The sequence below is a fragment of the Hemitrygon akajei genome, unplaced genomic scaffold, assembly GCF_048418815.1.
Source record: "Hemitrygon akajei unplaced genomic scaffold, sHemAka1.3 Scf000060, whole genome shotgun sequence".
Classification (NCBI taxonomy): Eukaryota; Metazoa; Chordata; class Chondrichthyes; order Myliobatiformes; family Dasyatidae; genus Hemitrygon; species Hemitrygon akajei.
In genome coordinates this window covers 3,372,531-3,396,104 of record NW_027331946.1, presented here as the reverse complement: position 1 = coordinate 3,396,104, position 23,574 = coordinate 3,372,531, and the positions used below count along the sequence as shown (strand labels likewise).

General features: G+C 46.6%; 1 non-coding gene across 1 annotated transcript; it reads right to left on the bottom strand.

Annotated features, from left to right (window-relative positions):
• Positions 1-20,964: 20,964 nt before the first annotated feature.
• Positions 20,965-21,058, bottom strand: trnai-uau (transfer RNA isoleucine (anticodon UAU)). The gene is made up of 2 exons: positions 21,021-21,058; positions 20,965-21,000 (listed from the first exon to the last, which is right to left on the bottom strand). It is a non-coding gene; the product is annotated as a tRNA-Ile (tRNA).
• Positions 21,059-23,574: the final 2,516 nt, after the last annotated feature.

The window sequence follows — 23,574 nt, the reverse complement described above, 5'->3', positions numbered from 1 at the left end:
GGCCGTATATCTCAGAACAGCTCTGTACGGGGTTGTATATCTCTATACGGTACAGTACCGTGCCGTAAATCGCTGAACAGCTCTGTACGGGGCGGTATATCTCAGAACAGCTCTGTACGGGGTTGTATATCTCTATACGGTACAGTACCGTGCCGTAAATCGCTGAACAGCTCTGTACGGGGCCGTATACCTCTGAACAGCTCTGTACGGGGCCGTATATCTCTCTACAGCTCTGTACGGGGCCGTATATCTCTGTGCCGCTCTCTACGGCGCCGTATACCTCTGAACAGCTCTGTGCGGGGCCGTATGTCTCTGTACCGGTCTTTACGGGGCCGTATAAAATCTCTGAACAACTCTGTACGGGGCCGTATATCTCTGTACCGCTCTGTACGGCGCCGTATACCTCTGAACAGCTCTGTGCGGGGCCGTATGTCTCTGTACCGGTCTTTAAGGGGCCGTATAAAATCTCTGAACAACTCTGTACGGGGCCGTATATCTCTGTACCGCTCTGTACGGGGCCGCATAAAATCTCTGACCACCACTGTACGGGGCCGTATAGCTCTGTACCATTCTGTACGAGGCCGTATATCTCTGCACCGGTCTGTACGGGGCCGTATAAAATCTCTGAACAACTCTCTACGGGGCCATATATCTCTGAACAGCTCTCCACGGAGCCGTATATCTCTGTATCGGTCTGTAGGGGGCCGTATATATCTGTACCGCTCTGTACGGGGCCGTATAACTCTGAACAGCTCTGTACGGGGCCGTATATCTCTGAACAGCTCTGTACGGGGCCGTCTAAAATCTCTGAACAGCTCTGTACGGGGCCGTATATCTCTGTGCCGCTCTGTACGGGGCCGTATAACTCTGTACCGGTCTGTACGGGGCCGTAAATCTCTGAACAGCTCTCTACGGGGCCGTATATCTTTGATCAGCTCTGGACGGGGCCGTATACCACTGAACAGCTCTGTACGGAGCCGTATAAAATCTCTGAACACCACTATACGGGGCCGTATAGCTCTGTACCATTCTGTACGAGGCCGTATATCTCTGTACCGGTCTGTACGGGGCCGTAAATCTCTGAACAGCTCTCTACGGGGCCGTATATCTTTGAACAGCTCTGGACGGGGCCGTATACCTCTGAACAGCTCTGTACCGGGCGGTATATCTCTGTACCGCTCTGTACGGGGCTGTATATCTCTATACAGCTCTGTACGGGGCGGTATATCTCAGAACAGCTCTGTACGGGATTGTATATCTCTATACCGTACAGTACCGTGCCGTAAATTGCTGAGCAGCTCTGTACGGGTCCGTATATCTCTGTACCGCTCTGGACGGTGCCGTATAAAATTTCTGAACAACTCTGTACGGGGCCGTATATCTCTGAACAGCTCTGTACCGGGCCGTATATCTCTGTGCCGCTCTGTACGGGGCCGTATATCTCTGTACCGGTCTGTACGGGGCTGTATAAAATCTCTGAACAGCGCTGTACGAGGCCGTATATCTCTGTATCGGTCTGAACGGGGACGTTTAAAATCACTGAACAACTCTGTTCGGGGCCGTAATTCTCCGGACAGCTCTCTACGGGGCTGTATAGCTCTGTACCTCTCTGTACGGGGCCGTATACCTCTGAACAGCTCTGTACGGGGCCGTATAAAATCTCTGAACAGCTCTCTACGGAGCCGTATATCTTTGAACAGCTCTGGACGGGGCCGTATACCTCTGAACAACTCTCTACGGGGCCGTATATCTCTGAACAGCTCTGGACGGGGCCGTATAGCTCTGTGACGCTCTGTACGGGGCCGTATACCTCTGAACACCACTGTACGGGGCCGTATATCTCTGTACCATTCTGTACGAGGCCGTATATCTCTGTATCGGTCTGAACGGGGACGTTTAAAATCACTGAACAACTCTGTTCGGGGCCGTAATTCTCCGAACAGCTCTCTTCGGGGCTGTATAGCTCTGTACCGCTCTGTACGGGGCCGTATACCTCTGAACAGCTCTGTACGGGGCCGTATAAAATCTCTGAACAGCTCTCTACGGGGCCGTATATCTTTGAACAGCTCTGGACGGGGCCGTATACCTCTGAACAGCTCTGTACGGGGCCGTATATCTCTGAACAGCTCTGTACGGGGCCGTATAAAATCTCTGAACACCACTGTACGGGGCGGTATAGCTCTCTACCGGTCTGTACGGGGCCGTATAAAATCTCTGAACAACTCTCTACGCGGCCGTATATCTCTGAACAGCTCTCTACGGGGCCGTATATCTCTGTACCGGTCTGTAGGGGGCCGTATATATCTATACCGCTCTGTACGGGGCCGTATAAAATCTCTGAACAGCTCTGTACGTGGCCGTATATCTCTGTGCCGCTCTGTACGGGGCCGTATAACTCTGAACAGCTCTGTACGGGGCCGTATAAAATCTCAGAACACCACTATACGGGGCCGAATAGCTCTGCACCATTCTGTACGAGGCCGTATATCTCTGCACCGGTCTGTACGGGGCCGTATAAAATCTCTGAACAACTTTGTTCGGGGCCGTAATTCTCCGAACAGCTCTCTACGGGGCTGTATATCTCTGTACCGCTCTGTACTGGGCCGTATACGTCTGAACAGCTCTGTACGGGGCCGTATATCTCTGTGCCGCTCTGTACGGGGCCGTATAACTCTGAACAGATCTGTACGGGGCCGTATATCTTTGAACAGCTCTGGACGGGGCCGTATACGTCTGAACAGCTCTGTACGGGGCCGTATAAAACCTCTGAACAGCTCTGTACCGGGCGGTATATCTCTGTACCGCTCTGTACGGGGCCGTATATCTCTATACAGCTCTGTACGGGGCGGTATATCTCAGAACAGCTCTGTACGGGGTTGTATATCTCTATACCGTACAGTACCGTGCCGTAAATCGCTGAACAGCTCTGTACGGGGCCGTATACCTCTGAACAGCTCTGTACGGGGCCGTATATCTCTTTACAGCTCTGTACGGGGCCGTATATCTCTGTGCCGCTCTCTACGGCGCCGTATACCTCTGAACAGCTCTGTGCGGGGCCGTATGTCTCTGTACCGCTCTGTACGGCGCCGTATACCTCTGAACAGCTCTGTGCGGGGCCGTATGTCTCTGTACCGGTCTTTAAGGGGCCGTATAAAATCTCTGAACAACTCTGTACGGGGCCGTATAACTCTGAACAGCTCTGTACGGGGCCGTATATCTCTGAACAGCTCTGTACGGGGCCGTCTAAAATCTCTGAACAGCTCTGTACGGGGCCGTATATCTCTGTGCCGCTCTGTACGGGGCCGTATAACTCTGTACCGGTCTGTACGGGGCCGTAAATCTCTGAACAGCTCTCTACGGGGCCGTATATCTTTGATCAGCTCTGGACGGGGCCGTATACCTCTGTACCGCTCTGTACGGGGCTGTATATCTCTATACAGCTCTGTACGGGGCGGTATATCTCAGAACAGCTCTGTACGGGATTGTATATCTCTATACCGTACAGTACCGTGCCGTAAATTGCTGAGCAGCTCTGTACGGGTCCGTATATCTCTGTACCGCTCTGGACGGGGCCGTATAAAATCTCTGAACAACTCTGTACGGGGCCGTATATCTCTGAACAGCTCTGTACCGGGCCGTATATCTCTGTACCGGTCTGTACGGGGCTGTATAAAATCTCTGAACAGCGCTGTACGGTGCCGTATATCTCTGTACCGCTCTGTCCGGGGCCGTATAAAATCTCTGAACAACTCTGTACGGGGCCGTATATCTCTGTACCGCTCAGTACGGGGCCGTATATCTCTATACAGCTCTGTACGGGGCGGTATATCTCAGAACAGCACTGTACGGGGCCGTATATCTCTATACCCTACAGTACAGTGCCGTAAATCGCTGAACAGCTCTGTACGGGGCCGTATACCCCTGAACAGCACTGTACGGGGCCGTATATTTCTTTACAGCTCTGTACGGGGCCGTATATCTCTGAACAGCTCTGTACGGGGCCGTATATCTCTGTGCCGCTCTCTCCGGGGCCGTATACCTCTGAACAGCTCTGTATGGGGCCGTATGTCTCTGTACCGGTCTGTACGGGGCCGTATAAAATCTCTGAACAAATCTGTACGGGGCCGTATATCTCTGTACCGCTCTGTACGGGGCCGTATAAAATCTCTGAACACCACTGTACGGGGCCGTAAAGCTCTGTACCATTTTGTACGAGGCCGTATATCTCTGCACCCGTCTGTACGGGGCCGTATAAAATCTGTGAACAACTCTCTACGGGGCCGTATATCTCTGAACAGCTCTCTACGGGGCCGTATATCTCTGTATCGGTCTGTAGGGGGCCGTATATATCTGTACCGCTCTGTACGGGTCCGTATAAAATCTCTGAACTGCTCTGTACGGGGCCGTATATCTCTGTGCCGCTCTGTACGGGGCCGTATAACTCTGAACAGCTCTGTACGGGGCCGTATATCTCTGAACAGATCTGTACGGGGCCGTATAAAATCTCTGAACAGCTCTGTACTGGGCCGTATATCTCTGTACCACTCTGTTCGGGGCCGTATATCTCTGTACCGCTCTGTACGGGGCCGTATATTTTTGTACCGCTCTGTACGGGGCCGTATATCTCTGAACAGCTCTGTACGGGGCCGTATATCTCTGTACCACTCTTTACGGGGCCGTATATCTCTGAACAGCTCTGTACGGGGACGTATATCTCTGTACCACTCTTTACGGGGCCGTATATCTCTGTACTGCTCTGTACCGGGCCGTATATCTCTGTACCACTCTGTACGGGGCCGTATATCTCTGTACCGCTCTGTACGTGGCCGTATGTCTCTGTACCACTCTGTACGGGGCCGTATATCTCTGTACCGCTCTGTACGGGGCCGTAAATCTCTGTACCACTCTGTACGGGGCCGTATATCTCTGTACCACTCTGTACGGGGCCGTATATCTCTGTACCACTCTGTACGGGGCCGTATATCTCTGAACAGCTCTGTACGGGGCCGTATATCTCTGTACCACTCTTTACGGGGCCGTATATCTCTGAACAGCTCTGTACGGGGACGTATATCTCTGTACCACTCTTTACGGGGCCGTATATCTCTGTACTGCTCTGTACCGGGCCGTATATCTCTGTACCACTCTGTACGGGGCCGTATATCTCTGTACCGCTCTGTACGTGGCCGTATGTCTCTGTACCACTCTGTACGGGGCCGTATATCTCTGTACCGCTCTGTACGGGGCCGTAAATCTCTGTACCACTCTGTACGGGGCCGTATATCTCTGTACCACTCTGTACGGGGCCGTATATCTCTGTACCACTCTGTACGGGGCCGTATATCTCTGAACAGCTCTGTACGGGGCCGTATATCTCTGTACCACTCTTTACGGGGCCGTATATCTCTGAACAGCTCTGTACGGGGACGTATATCTCTGTACCACTCTTTACGGGGCCGTATATCTCTGTACTGCTCTGTACCGGGCCGTATATCTCTGTACCACTCTGTACGGGGCCGTATATCTCTGTACCGCTCTGTACGTGGCCGTATGTCTCTGTACCACTCTGTTCGGTGTTGGGACCCCTGCTTTTTACGATGTACGTCAATGATTTGACTATGGAATTAATGTATTTGAGGGTAAGTTAGACAATACAACGATCGGTGGAGGAGCGGGTAGTGTTGCAAAAACAGAGATTCTGCAGACAGACTTAGATATTTTAGGGGAATGGGAAAGGAAGTGGCAAATGAAATGCAATGTTCGAAAAGTGCATGGTCAGGCACTTCGGTGGAAGAAATAATTGGGAACACTGTTATTTAAATGGGTAGAGAATTCGAAATACAGAGACGCAATGCGATTTGGGAGTCTTTGTGCAGGATACCCTAAAGGGTAACCTCCAGGCTGAGTGGGTTGTGAAGAAGGCAAATGCAATGTTGGCATTCATTTCCACAAGTATAGAATATAAGAGCAGGGATGCGATGTTGAGGCTCTCTAAAGCACTCGTTAAACCATATTAGGAGTATTTTGTGCAGTTTTGGGCTCCTTAGCTTTTAAAGGATATACTGACATCGGAGAGGATTCAGAGAAGATTCACGAGAATTAGGGTTAGGGTTAGAATTAGGGTTATGGTTAGGGTTAGATGCCTGTTCTCCATCTCACTCTGGTGCTCCACTCCCCCTTTCTTTCTCCCTAGGCCTCCCGTCCCATGATCCTCTGCCTCTCCAGCTGAGTATCACTTTTGCCAATCAACTTTCCAGCTCTTAGCTTCATCGGTCCCCCTCCTGTCTTCTCCTATCATTCCGGATCTTTCCCCCTCCCCTCCCACTTTCAAGTCTCTTACTATATCTTCTTTCAGTAAACACACAATATACGTTCTGTATTTCCTGAGCTATTTTTAGAACAAGAGTCTACTACAGTCAGTTTACGTTAATGTTGTGAGAGAGACAATGTACTGATAAATGATGACAGTTTTATTGAGCGGTACGTTCAGCGTCATAGAGTCATTTGACAAACAGCCCATTCGGCCCGGCATCATCCTGCCTGCTACACCTTGCCCACCCGGCATCATCCTGCCTGCTACACCTTGCCCACCACATAGAGCCAATCGAACAGCACCTGATCTGCAAATTCCTGTGGCTTGGCAAAGCAACTTCTGAAAAGTTAAATGAGAATAAACAGAACAATCATTCTAATTAATTTAAATAAATAATTAAATTGATAATTGGTCTGAATAAATCCCATCGGGGCAGTGCTTTTCAGTTCTAGCGGCATTTATAGGAATACTTTTCTCTCAGCAATTCTGAATTGCTACCTTCACCGTGTATCTCTGCAGTCTTATGTTTGCCGATTCTATAACATATTTTCATCTTTTCATTTTAAAATCTTTTAAATAATTATTATTGATTAACAAAAAGATGCATTAAGTCAATATGTCGTTATATACAATGAAGAATTAAATTAGCAAATAACTGATTAACAATGCTAAGAAATATGTCAATAATAATAAGAGAAAATAAAGTGTTAAGTATATTTTTGAAGAAAAAGAAGGAAAATAAGACCCCTGCTAACTAAAAAAACAACCCAATTAACTGAAAACAAACAGACAAACAAAAAACATTGGGAGCACAACCCTGGAGCTGTACATCATACAAGCTTCCATCGAAAAAGATATCAATCCGACAACTCAAACCCACTTAAGAAAAACATTGGAAGAAAACCATATTAATTAACTCAAACCAAATGATATTTCCGGGCTAATGAACCCCACATATTCTTACATGTGCACTAGAGCGTGAGTTTATCCAGGTTATGTACCGCTCATAATAATATCATAATCATTTCGATTTTCCTATGACAGCTTCAGACTGGTCTGCAATATGCCATGTATTCTTCATTGATAAAATTGTGACTGCCTTGTCCCTGGCAGCACTGAGAGAGTTTCTGAGTAGGAAAGCGAGGGAAGCTCAAGTTTCTCATTTGGAATAATCCAAAGCTCCACATTGCAGCATCGGGGTGATTGATAAAATCTTGAGAAATTGGCGTCACTGCTTATGTCACAGCACAGCCGGGGGTGTTCCGCTCGTCAGGGACATGGTGGGCGGAAGAGTTTGCTCCTGTGTTGCAAGACTCCGTGTTCTATATTACACTCATCAGCGCGGAAGAAAAAGATGAATGTAGGTGAATGGACAGCGGATGATGAATAGATTGACATTACAATATGAACACATCAGATGGACACGTTGGGATCAAGGGACAGTAGAGTACAGGAACAAGCCCTTTGACTCACTACTCCTGCGCTGAACAAGATGCGGAATGAGACTAAACTCTGATGAATGTACGTGACCCATCTCCCTTCATTCACTGCATACGCATGTGATTTGACTGAATATTTCCCGTTATTGGAATCTCGAGGTTACATCTCAATAGACAACAAACCTTTACCATCTGCTCCCTTGTTGAAGTAAATATTTGAGAAGGCAAAAGGAAACACTGATTGATGAAACAGGTGAGGCTCAGTTACAGACATCCCCGGAAGGGAGCAGGACGGCTGGTGAGTTCGCCAAGCTAGAATCAAGTTGGGTGATGAACTGGAATCCAAATGTAGAGGTAGGGATGGCAGAGAAACCACCAAACTGTATATATACATAGAGTTAGTCATGACACAGCAACAGGATCAGGAGTTTGCAAAGGTACAAAGAGGAGAGGATTCTGAAGAGTATATGGAGTATCAAGGGATACAGGCACGGAATAAGATTGTGCTTAATGATGGTAGATTTTTGTTGCCACAATGTGGAAGAAACCGAATGATGTATTGTTACCATGACATTTGTGGGCATCAAGGAGCAAACAGAACTATGGAACAGTTGATGAATCTGTGTTGATGGCCGAAATTGCGAGGAGATGTACGACATTATTGTAAGAATTGTTTGTGTTGTGCCCAGTAATAACCCAGATGAATTGGCTATAGAAGTATTATCTTTAGAGCATTGTTTTGGTGGATTTTAATCTCCATCCCCTGGAGGACTAAAATATATCCTCGAAATAGTGGATGTTTTCACCAAGTGGAGAGAGGCTTCCCCAGCTAGATAATGAAAACCGCTGACGTTACAGCCACGATTTGGTTTTGAGAGAGTTTCTACCCGTTGGCGATTGACAAGCACTGTAGAATCAGTCATGGTCCCCTCTGCACCGCACATGTGATACAAAATGTAATAAAACTGATTGGGGTAAAACACAGTTGGTATCCCTTATCGACCACAATACAGTGCAATTGCTGAATGGATGAGCATAACTTTAATGACAATGTTAGCTAAAATGAAAGAGTTAGAATCCTTGTTTGGGCAAGATTTATCATCATCCAAGTATGGTGGCATTGGAAAGGACAAATGCAAGCAGCAGTTAATTGACTCTATTGAGGAGGCTTATTATGTTGCCTTGCATAATGGGAGAAGGAAGAATCAGCAGAGCAAAGCTTATTTCGAGGTGCAAAAAAATGCGGGAGTTGCAAATACGACAGAACTTTATAATGTCCCTACATCAGTCGAGCCCCTTTACAGTTTCGCGATTTGTAGGGATATATGATATCGCTGGCAGAGTCAGTCAGATTCAGATTCAGATTCAATTTGTTGTCATTTAGAAACCACAAATGCAATGCAGTTAATAAATGAGACAACGTTCCTCCAGAATGATATCACAAAAGCACATGACAAAACAGACTACACCAGAAAATCCACATAACGTTTGGCAATCCCCAATCCAGAGTCCGGAGAGGCTTCTGCGTATTAGTATCGCGCTACCGTCTTCGCGCGTTCCCCGGAAAGGAGATCCAAATCTACCAGACAAAACAAGACCAAAAACTAAAGCTACAAAACCTGCACAAAACCACGTTGTTGCAGCAGTGCAAACAATACCACAATTGATTTAAAAAAAAACAGACCACGGGTACAGTAAAAATAGTCCAAAGATGTTAAAGGACTATAAATTCAAAATAAATCACTATACAGTTTCCACCATTCCCCAGGGTCCCAACAGACTCGTCATCCCACGCCGGCGGCAGAAGGGAATACCCCCGCTATGGACTTCCACGGCGCCACCCGACTCAGCCTCGCAGACGCAGCACACACCGAAAGCGACCTGACCGCAGCGGACTCCGAGTCCGTCGAACCTCCGAGCCGACGACCATCCCCTCCGGCACAGCTTCTCCGAGCACCATCCTCTGCCGAGCGTATTAAGACGGCCCCGCCAATGGCCATCGGCAACGCGACCCCGAGGACTGGGGGCCTGTTCTTCCCAACAGAGTCCCGGACCTCACAGCAGCAGCAACGAAGAAGGTCTTCCTGGAGATTTCCCGATGTTCCTCCGTGCTCCCACGTCCATTTTCAATCGATTATAATTGCGCAAGGCACCCCACTTCACAAATAACAGATAATTAGTTCCGGAGTGCCCGCTGCAAGCTGCGTCGTGCGGCCATCTTGGATTTAGATAGGATTTAGATAGTCCACCAGTATATCGAATTTAGACTGCTCCAAATAAGTTGGGTTGGTATCATATTATCCAACTGAAACCCCTTGGAGATAGTTAATGTCCTCTCCTAGCTAAGTTCTAGAAAACATATTGTTAATGGGATGCCTTGGACCGAGATGAGATGACCCTCTTGGAGTTATGTTTCAGATAATCGACGGTGATGTGGATGAAGGAGCAGCTGCTCCCTCAGTGAGTTGGGCAACCACTTCCAGTTTGTACCCGGAGGATGAGGATAGGTCACATCTTTCCACTTGCCTAATGCCAAGGCGGAGACTATGGAAGAGAGAAACAGATGGGAGAACGTGTTTGTGACGTGGTCTTCTGCAAAAAAAGTGTGGGATAATTGATCTAATATAAATGGATTTTAACAAGGCGTTAGGTGTCGCCAAGTTGGGACCATTCATAACATCAGAAGGTTTAGTATCCAGGGAAAGATGGCTGATGGATTCAGAACTGACGCCCATGGAAGACAGAATAGCTGTGGATGGAGCGTTTTCTCCCTGGATGTCGGTGGCCAGTAACTGAAGAGATCTGTTCTGAGAACCTCGGCTTTATGTGTTTTTATGCATGATTTGGATGAGCAGGTGGAAGGGTGGTTTGTTGTATTTGCAATGATGTGGAGGTTGGTGGAATTATGGATAGTATAGAGGGTTGTCACAGATTACAACAGGACAGTGACAGGACGCAGAGCAGCGCTGAGAATTTACAGATGGAGTTCCACACGGAAAGGTACGAAGTGATTCACTTTGGAAGGATGAATTGGAAGGCAGAGGTGATATTTTCTCGAGTCAACCGAGGGCCGCACGATTCTACGAGTTCCACAATGGAAACAGAGTGGTGAGACCTTCTCCAATAAACCGAGGGCCGCTCCTTATTACGAGAACCACAATAACCACGGAGCGGAGCACTGCAAGAGCAGAAGGAAGTGTGATTGACAGGCGAGCTTAAACGCATCTGCTGCCTTCAATTATCACGGGTATGGGGTGGTCTGGTCAATCACTGGCATAGGTCAGTTCCTGCCAAACGGCCGATGTGTGCGCTGGAAAACATTGTTCTTCAAACTGTCTACAGCCCTCGCTAATCTCCCGAGGACACGTTCCCTTTTTGATCACAGGTCTCTGGAATATCGCTGTTGATCTTTTAAAGCATTTGGATGAATATGTGCAGTGTATTTTATTGCAACAACTGTCAGCTGTCACTGTGATTTCCATCATTCAAACCGCCCGGAATGACTGGAACGAAGGAAAGAAAAGATGATGCAAGTTCCCAACACCTCCCCTCTGTTTCAGAAGCAAATGTGCTCCGTTCAAATCTACAAAATAAATCGACTTCATTATGAACGCGTATGTTAGAAACAATACTGAGACAATTATGTCCTTTTTAAATAGCTGAGGGCAGGTGTTATGAAAATTAAACTGGCAACATTCGCATTATATTTTGTTTTAAAGAAAATAGATTGCAATGTCTCTTGAGGTCAAATTAGTGATACGGGAACAGTGAGTAAAAATAGTTTAAGGTACGTGTTTGTGCAGTTGGTTGTCACTAATGTCCCTGACGTGATCACCACGCAAATTGCCTCAGTGGAATTGCTCTCTCCTCAATAAAAGTCTGCTAAACCGATCACCAGTCCATCTGAGCAGCTGAAACGTTCCGTACAACTGAACGCTGCTTCTGACAGAATATGGGATATCCGGCGATTTACTACATCGCGGCGATTTTCTATCCCACACTTGTAGCGGTTGGTGTCCCCGGTAAGATGCCGGAGCTGGTTACTTTATGTATGGTGCCGTCGTTACTCTGCTGCGGTATCCGCACTGTTGCTGAGCACAGATGCTACCGTCGGCTGAAAAGTGTTTCCTGAATGGAGGAATCAGGCATCTAATGGCTTTACTTCCATTTTCCATATTGCAGTGTTTTCTTCTTTTCTCATTTAAGTTGGTGCCGATATCGTCACTGTTTCATAATTTCACATCGCTAGGCTTTCTGACGTGATGCTGGTCTCTGCTTTTCCAGACCCGAGTCTCTATCAGTGTAGACACTTCGACCTTATAACAATGTGGCAGCTTATTTAAATGACGGTCCTGTCTATTTCCGACACGTAGGTCTGTTCTTCTGTAAGTCAGTAAATGAGAACTCGTGCTTTATATCTCCATGACTCCACTTTGTCACTGCTACAAAAAACCCCTTCAGCTATTTCACCTCTAGTAATGGAAATGGTGTTGTTTACAGGAGTGATCGACTGCTCACCGGTACGTGAGTCGTGGAACTCGGAAGCCTCGCTCTAAAGTGTGGGAAGGTCGCCAATCCACTCACACTCACATCCGTCACTGTCCGCCAGCCGGAGTGCAGCGACCGAGACCGCACACACTGGATTCCCGCTTTCCACTTCCAAACAGGCCATACCCTGCATAGCATGGGGGCATTCAGGGAACTGACCATATTTCTATTTTGTTTCCAAATTTCTTGCAGTTAATTTAACGGCGATTGTGATCCTATCTCGGGTAAAATGCGGACTCTCCAAATGCATCACCCGTTACCTGGTTGGAATGACAACAGCGGATCTGATGGTGGTTATCGTTGTTGCTTTAGTGGAACAGACCAACAATATCTACATTTATTCCAGATCCCTGCTCATCACTCCTGTATGCGCTCTGATAGTTCTATCTTTTACTTCGGGTCGTAACGCGGGACTCTTCAGTTTGGTTCACGGTCAGTTTTACCTTCGATCGCTTCATCGCAATATGTTGCCGAAAGTTGCGGGAGCGATACTGCACCGAGAGAACAGCAACGGTGGTTATCGTGACCGTGGTTATAGTTAGCTGCGGGAAATGTGTCCCGTTTTACTTTGCTATTGAACCTTACGTCATCATTAACAACACGCCGTGGCGTTGCACCCTCACATATGAATACGCTACTTCACCCGTGTGGAGAGGGTACGCATTACTGGACCGTATTTTAACACCATTGCTACCAATCGGCTTAATCCTGGTGTTTAACGGGTTAACTGTAAGGCATATCGTTATGGCAAATAGAGTTCGCAGAAAGCTTCGGCACAGCAGCGACAATCAGAAAGATGCCGAGGTGGAAAAACGCAGAAAATCGATGATTTTGCTGTTTTCTATATCAGCTAATTTCATATTATTTTGGATACCCTCTGTAGCCCGTTCACTGAAATGGCAAGCGCAAAACTATTTTTACCAGGACAGATATTTGAGTTCCCCGGTGTACATCCTACAACAATTTGGGTTCATGTTGCAAATTCTCAGCATGTGCACCAATACTTGTATCTATACACTGACACAGAGGAAATTCAGAGAAGAGCTGAGGAATGGAATGAAGTATGTGTTTACATTAAATGGCCATCTGTGTAGATAACGCCCATGTCCAATTGCAATTCAGCAGAGTTTTCAAATAAAGCCGTTTTACAATGAACGGATTTGGCAAATATGTCATTAATTCAAACAATCATATGCCTGGCCATCAGAAAATTGCAGAATTGGCGGAAGATTGCTGACTTCATACAGTTCAGGTAAGTAATGATACAAACGCTCAATTCTGCTGGCGTGATTGCTACATTGGTTGAAGTATGTTCCAAACTATCACAGACACTCGACTGTCAAAGGGCAGGGATGGCTTCAGGACTTTCCGTGTTTTAGCTGTTTCAAAATGGACAGGGTCGGGTAACAGAGTGGAAAAACTGTGCGATGGCAAACCAGGGATAGTATCGCAGCTGCAGATTCGGAGGGCAACGGGGAGTGTTCGTTTGTTAATAAACTGTGAGACGAAGAGAGATATATGATCACCCCATATGGAGTATTCTATGCAGCCGCTCTTGTAACAAAAAAAAAAATCTGCAACAGGAACAGTGAGGAACAGATCGGGAAGCGGGACTTGGACATTTGCCATTTTATCGACATAGATAACTGAAACTTCCATAATATTCTTTAGCACCTCCCCAGGGTAATAAGTTTAGGTATGGAATAATTTCTCAGTTGTGTCCAGGAAGGTTTCATGTCTCTATATGAAGACAGGTGGACTAGCGAACCGTCTATACCGGATTTAAAATAAGAAAAGGAAACGGATCAGGTGACAGATCTCTCCGCGACACAGAATTTCAGAACGACAGGGGACAACTCCCCGACATTTGACTTGCCCAGAGTTAGGACCAGGGAGCATGGGATCGATTTAATTGGGGGTCAGCGATTTATGGTGCTCGCTGGCAGGAACTCGGGAAGGTAAACTGGGAAAGGATGTACTCTGGGAAATGCGCAACAAATATGAGGGGATTGTATAGCGAGCACTGACATAGGGTTCTGTATAGGCTTGTCTCCGTGAAGCAGGGAAAAGATGATAGCGTAAAGTAACCCCGGGTGACAAGAAAGTTGGAACAACTCCTCAAGAGGAAGAAAGAACGATACTTAAAGTTTAGGAAGAAAGAACCAGGTAAGGCTATAGCGGGTCAGAATGTAGAAAGAAAAGAATTTAACATTGGACTTAGAAGAGGTAGAAGGGCACTTGAGAAGTCCTTGGCGACTTGCACAGTGTAGAACAGGAGGAGACTAAGGAGAGTGTGGGCAGATCGGAAGAAAACTTGTATCTGGAGTCCAAGGAGGCGGTGAAGCTCCTTATTAAATACATTGATCAATGTGAACACAGCGTAAAAACGCAGATATGCCAGATCCTGCCGTCGCTAAGAAAGAGGATTCTGGGGAAAATTGGAAAACATTATGGTGGATGATTATCCGGTGCTGGAACGGATATATTCCAGGTAATTTGGGAAAGCGAGCGAAGATATGGTTGAGCTTCTGCGCAGGATATTTGTGTCTTCGCTGGCCACGGAAGTAGAACTAAATGATTGGAGGGTGGAAAATGTTATTCATTTGTTGACGAAAGATAATAGGGATACTTCTTGGAATTACAGGCCAGGAAGCCTCACATCAGTAGTGGGTAAACTACTGGAGAGGATTATTGAAGAAGGAAGTTATGAGTATTTGGAGAAACGTAGTCTGGCTATGGAGAGCCAACATGGCACGTTGTCCTTTATGAGCCAGATTGAATTATTTGAAAAAAGAAAAATGAGAATAAAACCAACAGATGAACCAGGACAGTCGATGTGGGTGAATTAATTCTGGTCAGGCGTTTGATCAGTTCCCCATAGTGGACTCATTCAGAAAGTTGGCTGCGTTGATTCAGAACTGGCTTCCTAACAGGAGGCAGGTGATGTAGTAGATACAGTGAATTCTTGTTAGAAGACAGCGGACAACCGTGTTCCGCACGGGGGTGTCGAAATTCTGCTACACTTTGCAACTTTATATGGACTCTGCCGTTACAGGTTCCGAGAAACAGGGCTGAGGGAAATAACCCATTTAATCTGACTACTCAGCAGCAGCTGGATAATTAATGGAATTAGAAGTGACGACGTAAGCAAATCGCTGAGCTATTGACTGCACCGGCACGTTATCTACACTGACCTGTCATTTACATATTACAGGGCAAATGCTGCAATGACTTCAAAGCAATCATTTCCAATGGAACCCTACAACTTAAAAAAAAATCAAAGTGTTCAGCAGCAGGTTTTAATACTTATTTAAATAACCAGCCTTCCAAAATGCCAATTCCAAATTCCCAATTCAAGTACACACTGATGTATCCTAATGCCAATTTACATCTGAATCGTTGTTTTATCGTATCGGGTGTAGATACGCTCACATTTCGATCCATTTAACCCTGAATCCACATGGCCGGTGTGGAATCCGTGTCTCCCTCTGAAATCAATAATAAATGTAACATACAAAACTACACAAACTAAAAACGCAGCGAAGGCAAAGCAATTATCCGGTCTCACACTTGTCTTCCTTCAGAACCATCGCAGGCAATTGGAGAATATAGAATAAACAACTTCCAAAGCTTCCATCTTCTCATGCTGTAACCATCCATTTTACTCAGTCTCCATGTTTCAGTGTGTGCAAGGACAGAGGGATCGAACAGTATCAATAACTTTCTAGATCGGTCGGTACAGTTGAGACACTGAAGTTCTAACCCAGACATACAGACAGACAGCCAGAGGGAACCACTGCACAGAAACAGGGTCTACAACCGGACCAGTCAATGAGGAATTATTTAAACTGCCTTCTCCCACCGACTGCACGTGGACATATCCCAGTACTTCTCCAATCATCTCTTAAACGTTGACATCGAAATCTCGATTACCTCTCTGCGATATGGAGACCCGCCGGTGCTCAGCCTCACTTCCCGGCCCTAAACACCGGAACCGACTGTGTGGCCTCTGGGAGATACCGCAGGCTTCTGTCTCAGGCGCTGAGGGAGCGGGAGGAGAGGGCACGTCACGGGACTGTGTACAGACTGACTTCGAAACCCTTTCGGGCACATGAGGGGTGGGTGGAGAGTTTCGGGTCTTCATCCCGCATTCAGCTTTCCGGGAGGTGGCAGGCTTTTACCGGAGGGTGTGCGACCCTCCAGACTGCCAGAGGGGTAATGGCAGGCTCTTCTTTCCCCTACTCCGGAGAGAGGAAGGAGTGGTAGCCCCTACAGAGACAATGCGGGTGGATAATGTCCTGAGGCCGGCGGTGTCGAACGAAGGGGATGGAAGGTTGGAGATTTATCTGACATCCGTGTGGCTGATGCATGGAGCCAGCGGCTGCCGGGAAAATGGGGGTGTCTGGGTGCGGTGGGGAATCCCAGATTCCCGGCACTTCTGGGGTGAGCGGGATTCCATGGTGCTGAGTTCAAAGGAAGTGTGGCGTGAGAGCGCGGTAATGCGGCGTTGGGCCGTGAGGGGGAGCTCCTCGATGGAGAGGAAGAAGTTCGCTGTATGGTCCTAAGTTAGTTCGAAGGCCACTTTAACAGTTTATGGAATAACACGAACAGAGGATTTGCGTAAAGCATAATAATATTAATATATTATAGTGATTCACTCTGTTCCAGCAGCCTCCTTTTAGAAGCAAGAAAAACACCCTAATCCCGCACTTCTGCGTCAGTCCTCAAAATAATCCGCCAGACACGTGTCAGACCCAAAGTATTCCCAATGCACCATGATTGTCCCACACGCCTCGTGTCAGTCTCTAAACTAACACCACTTCCTTGATCATGACCAACAGCCCGAGTCAGTTTCTAAACTAACACCACTTCCTTGATCATGACACACAGCCAGTGTCAGCCGCCCGAATTGATCACACTATCCCGCTCTCCGCACAGCTCGTGTCAGTCACGGAACTTATCGTACCATCGCATTCTCTTCCCACAGCTCAAGTCAGTCAAAGAACTATTCACACTGTCCCACTCTTTCCCCGCAGTCCGTGTCAGTTCCCAAACTAATCACACTGTCCCACTCTCTCCCCACAGCCCGTGTCAATCCCCAGATTAATCCCACGTCTCGGTTCTCTTCCTACAGGCCCAAGTCAGGCCCCAAATTAATTGCACTGCCGCTCTCTCTCCACCCATATCGGTCCCTGTCAGTCTTCAAATTAAGCACAGACCCACGACCTCCCGACAGCCCCTGTCAATCCTCGAATCATGTGAGTCCACTAATTCCCCACAGCTCTTTTACAATTCCTAAGGTAATTAGTTATGGGAAATGGAATTATGGTGCTAAAAGTCTGGAAACGGACCTTAAATCAGGAATGGATGTGCTCTGGGAAATACACAACAGAAATCTGGAGGGATAGTAGGCGGCACTTGCATGGGGTCCTGGGTAGATTTGTCCCATTGAGGCAGGGAAAGGATGGTGGGTGAAGGACACATGAGTCCCAAGAGATGTGGATCATCTCGTCAAGAGATAAACGAAGCTGATTTAAGGTTTCGGAAGCAAGGATGAGACGGGACTGTAGAGAGTTACAATTCAGCCAGAGACGAACTGAAGAGTAAGAATTTAGAGAGCTGGAAAGGTCTTTGGAAAGACTTAGCAACGAAGATTAAGGAAAGCCCCAAGGCATTCTAGATTTATGTGAAGAAGAAGAGGATGATAACAGTAAGGGTAGGAATGGTCAAGGATAGACGATGAAACATGCGCCTGGAATCGGGCAGGTGGGGCAAGACATTAATGAAGACTTTACTTCAGTATATACCACCGAGAGGGATCTTGACGTTTGTGAAGGCGTTAAATGAGCTGACGTGCTGGAATATGTCGCGGTGAAGAGAGAGAAGTTTTGAAAAAAGACATTAGGATAGATTAGTCCTCGTGTGCTCGGGATATACCCAAGGTCACAGCGCGAAGCGAGGGAAGAGATTGCCGCTGCCTTGGAGATGATCGTTGTGTTATTAATGGCCACAGAAGAGCTGCCAGAGGATTGGAGCTTGGAAAATATTGTTCCTTTGTTCAAGAAAATAACTGTGGAAATTATAGTCCTGTGAGTCTTACTTCAGTGGTGGGAAGCTTTAGGGGAAGTTTCTTTTTTTGGCAGGATTTAGAAGAATTTGGAGAAGCATAGCCTGATTAGGGAGACAGCATGGCTCTGTGAGGAATAGTTCATGCTTCCCGAGCCTGATTAAATTCTGTGATGTGACACAAGTGTGAACTGATTCACTTTAGAAGAACGAACTTCAAGGCAGAATATAGGGTTAATAGCAACATTGTCAGCAGTGTAGTAGAAGAGGGGGATGATGGGCTCCACATCCAAAGATTTCGCAAAGCTTCTCTGCTAAGATAGACTGGTATCTTGATAAGTTTGTTAAGGAGGCGTATTGGGATTGGAGGATTGGAAAATATTATTCTTTTGTTCAAGAAAGGGAGTGACGATAACTCTGGATATTATCGTCCAGTGAGTCTTACTTCAGTGGTGGGAAGCTTTAGGGGAAGTTTCTTTTTGGCGGGATTTAGAAGAATTTGGAAAAGCATAGCCTGATTAGGGAGTCAGCATGGCAGTGTGAGGAGCAGGTTATGCTTCCCGAGCCTGATTGAATTCTGTGATGTGACACAGATAGAGTTCAACCTGGAGAAGTGTGAACTGATTCACTTTAGAAGGACGAACGTGAATGCAGATTTCAGGGTTAATAGCAGCATTGTCAGCAGTCTAGTAGGACAGGGGGATGATGGGGTCCACATCCAAAGATTCCTCAAAGCCTCTTTACCAAGATAGGTTGGTTTCTTGATAAGTTTGTTAAGGAGGCGTATTGGGTTTGGCCTTCATTAGTCAGGGGCTTGAGTTAAAGCGCCGTGAGGTATTGTAACTCTAAAATACTGGTCCGATCACATTTGGAATATTGTGTTCAGTTCCGAGCGCCTCCTTATAGAAAGGATGTGAAAACTTTAAAGAGGGTGCAGAGGATGTGTACCATGAGGCTTCCTGGATAAGACATTCCGGACATTCCCTTTGGAGCATAGGAGGTTGAGAGCTGACTTGATAGAGTTTAACAAGATACGTCTCTACCGAAGGAAGTATAAGTTGCGTCTTCCCACCGCCAGCCTAGGGCGAGATGTAGCACTTCCATAGCACCCTCCGCAACTCAGGGTCAAGTGGGGCCATGGGAGCAGGTGGTGGATGGTCGTATGAGCTGCCGATGCCGGTCACGTGTTCTGCTTATGTCATCACTGACACCAGATACAACATCGCTGAAGAGTGTTGAAGATGGCTGGAGTCAGCTGTCTTGTAAAGATACTTTCTCGCAGAAGGCAATCGTCAGCGCAAATGGTTCAGATGGGACATCCGGGCGTGTTTGTTAAATTAATATGTATATTGTCAAGTGAAGTCAAGTCACTTTTTATTGTCATTTCGACCATAACTGCTATACAGTACACAATAAAAACAAGACAGCCTTTTCCCGCACCATTGTGCTACGTGAAACAATACAAAAACTACACTGAACTACTTAAAAACAACACTAAACCTACACTAAACTACTGAAAAACAACACTAAACCTACACTAGACTACAGACCTACCCAAGACTGCATAAAGTGCACAAAACTGTGCAGGCATTACAGTAAATAATAAACAAGAAAGTAGGCACAATAGAGGGCAGTAGGTTGGTGTCAGTCCAGGCACCGGGTATTGAGGTGTCTGATGACTTGGGAGAGGAAACTTATACATAGTCTGATCATGAGAGCCCGCATGCTTCGCTGCATTTACCCAGATGATAGGAGGGAGAAGAGTTTGTATGAAGGGGTGCATGGAGTCTTCCATAATGCTGTTTCCTTTGCGGATGCAGCGTGTAGTGTAGAGTAAATGTCCGTGATGGCGGGAAGAGGGACCCCGATGAACTTCTCAACTGACCTCACTATCGGCTGCAGCGTCTTGCGATCCGAGATGGTGCAATTTCCGAACAAGGCAGTGATGCAGCTGCTCAGGATGCTCTCAATACAACCCCTGTAGAATGTGATGAGGATAGGGAGTGGGAGATGGACTTTCTTCAGCCTTCGCAGAAAGTAGAGACGCTGCTCGGCTTTCTTTGCTATGAAGCTGGTGTACAGGGACCAGATGAGATTCTCCACCAGGTGAACAACAAGAAATTTGGTGCTCTTAACGATCTCTACCGAGGAGCCGTCGATGTCCTGCGGGGAGTGGTCGCTCCGTGCCCTCCTAAAGTCAACAACCATCCCGTTTGTTTTGTTCACACTCAGAGACAGGTTGTTGGCTCTGCACCAGTCTGTTAGCCGCTGGGCCTCCTCTCTGTAAGCTGACTCGTCGTTCTTGCTGATGACACAAGTCGTTCGTGTCATCGGCGAACTTGATGATGTGGTTCGAGCTGTGTGTTGCCGCACAGTCATGGGACGGCAGAATGAACAACAGTGGACTGAGCACTCAGCCCTGGGTGTAAACTCACACTCTCCTGCTCAGATCAAAATCAAAGGTGCATCAATTCGAAGTTAATTACAATAATAAGCAGGGTGTCTCAGAGGCACAAAATCAAATGTAACATTCCAGTGGAATGCTCAGCTTGAGAGACGCCTAGTCACCCGGGCGTTGCAAGCATTAAAAATCACGAGTGCTCTAGGTGAGGCTCGAACTCACAGCCTCGGCATTTCTCCGCCGTGTACTGCCATATAAGTACCGCGCGCTAACCGATTGCGCCACTAGAGCCCAGTGCTACAAACGCGTGTTTTACATATGGAAAGAAAATCTAGAAGAAATTTACAGATATTATAGAGCATAAAGCCTAAAAATATACAACACGTTAAAAGGCCGTTCGGCCCACAAAATATTGCCATACCAGCTAAAAAGCAAATCAAAGGTACTCAGACTCTAATCCCTCCTTCCTACCCTGTCCATATCCCTCGATCTTCCTTACATCCGTGTGCATATCGAGACAACAAATGTGCACATCAAATACCACCTGTAAATTTACTGATAATGCAAACATTGTTGGTCGAATCTCAGATGGAGTGGAGAGGACGAACAGGAGTGAGATATGTCAACTAGTTGAGTGGTGTCGCAGCAACAACCTTGCACTGAACGTCAGTAGAACGAAAAAGTTTATTGTGTACTTCAGGAAGGAGAGAGATACCAATCCTCATAGAGGGATCAGAAGTGGAGAAAATAAGCAGTTTCAAGTTCCTGGGTGTTAAGATCTTTGAGCACTTAACCTGCTCCCGACATATCGATGCAGTTATAAAGAAGGCAAGACAGCGGCTAACCAGTACTTCATTAGGAGATTAACGAAAAGACTCAAAAAACTTCTGGAGAGCATTCTGACAGGCTGCATCACGTCTGCTATGAGCAGGGACGTGTTGCTACTCTACCGGATGGAGAGATGGGGAGAAGGGGAGCTCTATGATCATGGGGATGAGAGCTATGGATGGGGAGAACAAGTGAGCACTCAGTACTCAGTAGGCGAACTTTAAGAACAGACTTTCCATGAGCGAAGGTGGCAGGCGACAATTGCAGTCTGATGTTTAAAGGAACAGCGGCATCTCCGGCGAAATGTAGTGTAGAGACTTGGATGTCAGTCTTTGTTATGTTGGAAAAACTGATGCTGGAGCTCTTCCCTAGTTGGAAACTGAGGGGTATTTGATGTTAATCTTCATCCTCTCTTGAATCTTTCTTTGTACTTTGTTGCTCTGTCTGTCCAGACGCCACATTAGGGCTAAAAATTTGAATTTTCATTTTAGTTGATTATCCGCTCGCAGTTCTTCATTTTCTCAGCCAGAACATGTGAACCTTCAGTTACCTTTTGCACTCGAGGCCCCTCCAATAATATATCATCAATGCCGTTAAATCTGGGGCACCAAGTGAGAGATTGCTAGTCACCGACCCGCTGGCTAATGGATCACGACATTCAGTCTGCCTTGGTAAATCGGTTCAGTAAGACTGAAAAAATAATAATTTCCTAAACTCCACAAGTGCTTCTCATTGATAACCTCCTTGTGAATTCCACTCGATCAAATTCGCAATATCTGACACAGCAGCATATAGTTGGAGGGACAAAAACAGACAGCAGAGGACAGGCAGCCAGACAGACGGATAGATAGATAGATAGATAGATAGATAGATAGATAGATAGATAGATAGATAGATAGATAGATAGATAGATAGATAGATAGATAGATAGATAGATAGATAGATAGATAGATAGATAGATAGATAGATAGATAGATAGATAGATAGATAGATAGATAGATAGATAGATAGATAGATAGATAGAAAAAAAACACAGACAGTTATGCCAGTGGTGGAAAATAATTCGAAGGTCAGTGGAATGAGCTTTAGCAGAGAACGCAGGACCAACCAGTGGTCCGTACACAGGCACTCCGGAGACCGAACACCCAAGCCCGGTGATTCTTTGGTCTAATGTAGAAGCGACATTATTGTGAACATTGAAAATGCAGTAGCATGGGTCGCAGAGTGGTAACTAAATCGCTGCGTCAAATGCCTACATCTGAAGAAACTCAACACCTTCCGCTAACGAATGCTAAAACTTACAGTTTCAATAAACCTGTACCTTCACAGTAGATGCAGCTGATATGGAGACGTAGTTACCACCACTGAACCCTAGTATGTCTGTAATATTTTTTTAAACTTCCTCATGAAGCACCTCTTCTTCCTCCGTTTTCGAGAACTGAATGTTAGATTCTCTGCTGATATCTGAAATGTTTCATGTTCGGCAACTTCCTGGTGAAACCCTTCTGCAGCGGTTTCAGTGCATTCACAACCAAACTTTACGATACTCTAATTAAACCATAATTATACGTCACTGCATCATGACCTTTCCGGTTCGTGAGGGCAGGTATTCGGAATGTGTTGAAATGCACATTTCTCTACCCGTTCCCGCCCCTTATTCATGTTTGAAATCCATTTTCCTTGCCCATCTCTACATCAGCAAACAAGAACCCCGTCATTCTTTGTCAATATTCTCCAATATTTGGAGAAGGAAGTCGGAGGATCAGAACGGGAGTACGGCGGGAACCATTTTGACGTTCTCTTATTCTCATTGGAGTTAAGAGAGGCGGGGCTGCGCAGGCGTGTGACGTCGGCCAGAGAAGCTGGGAAGATTAGAAAAGGACACATTCTTAAACAGTGGGCAGCATCGTTTGCGTGCAGAGGAGTGAGCCGGGAGCAGTGTGAAGGCTTAAGGGCTTTGCCTCAACAGGCTTAGGCGG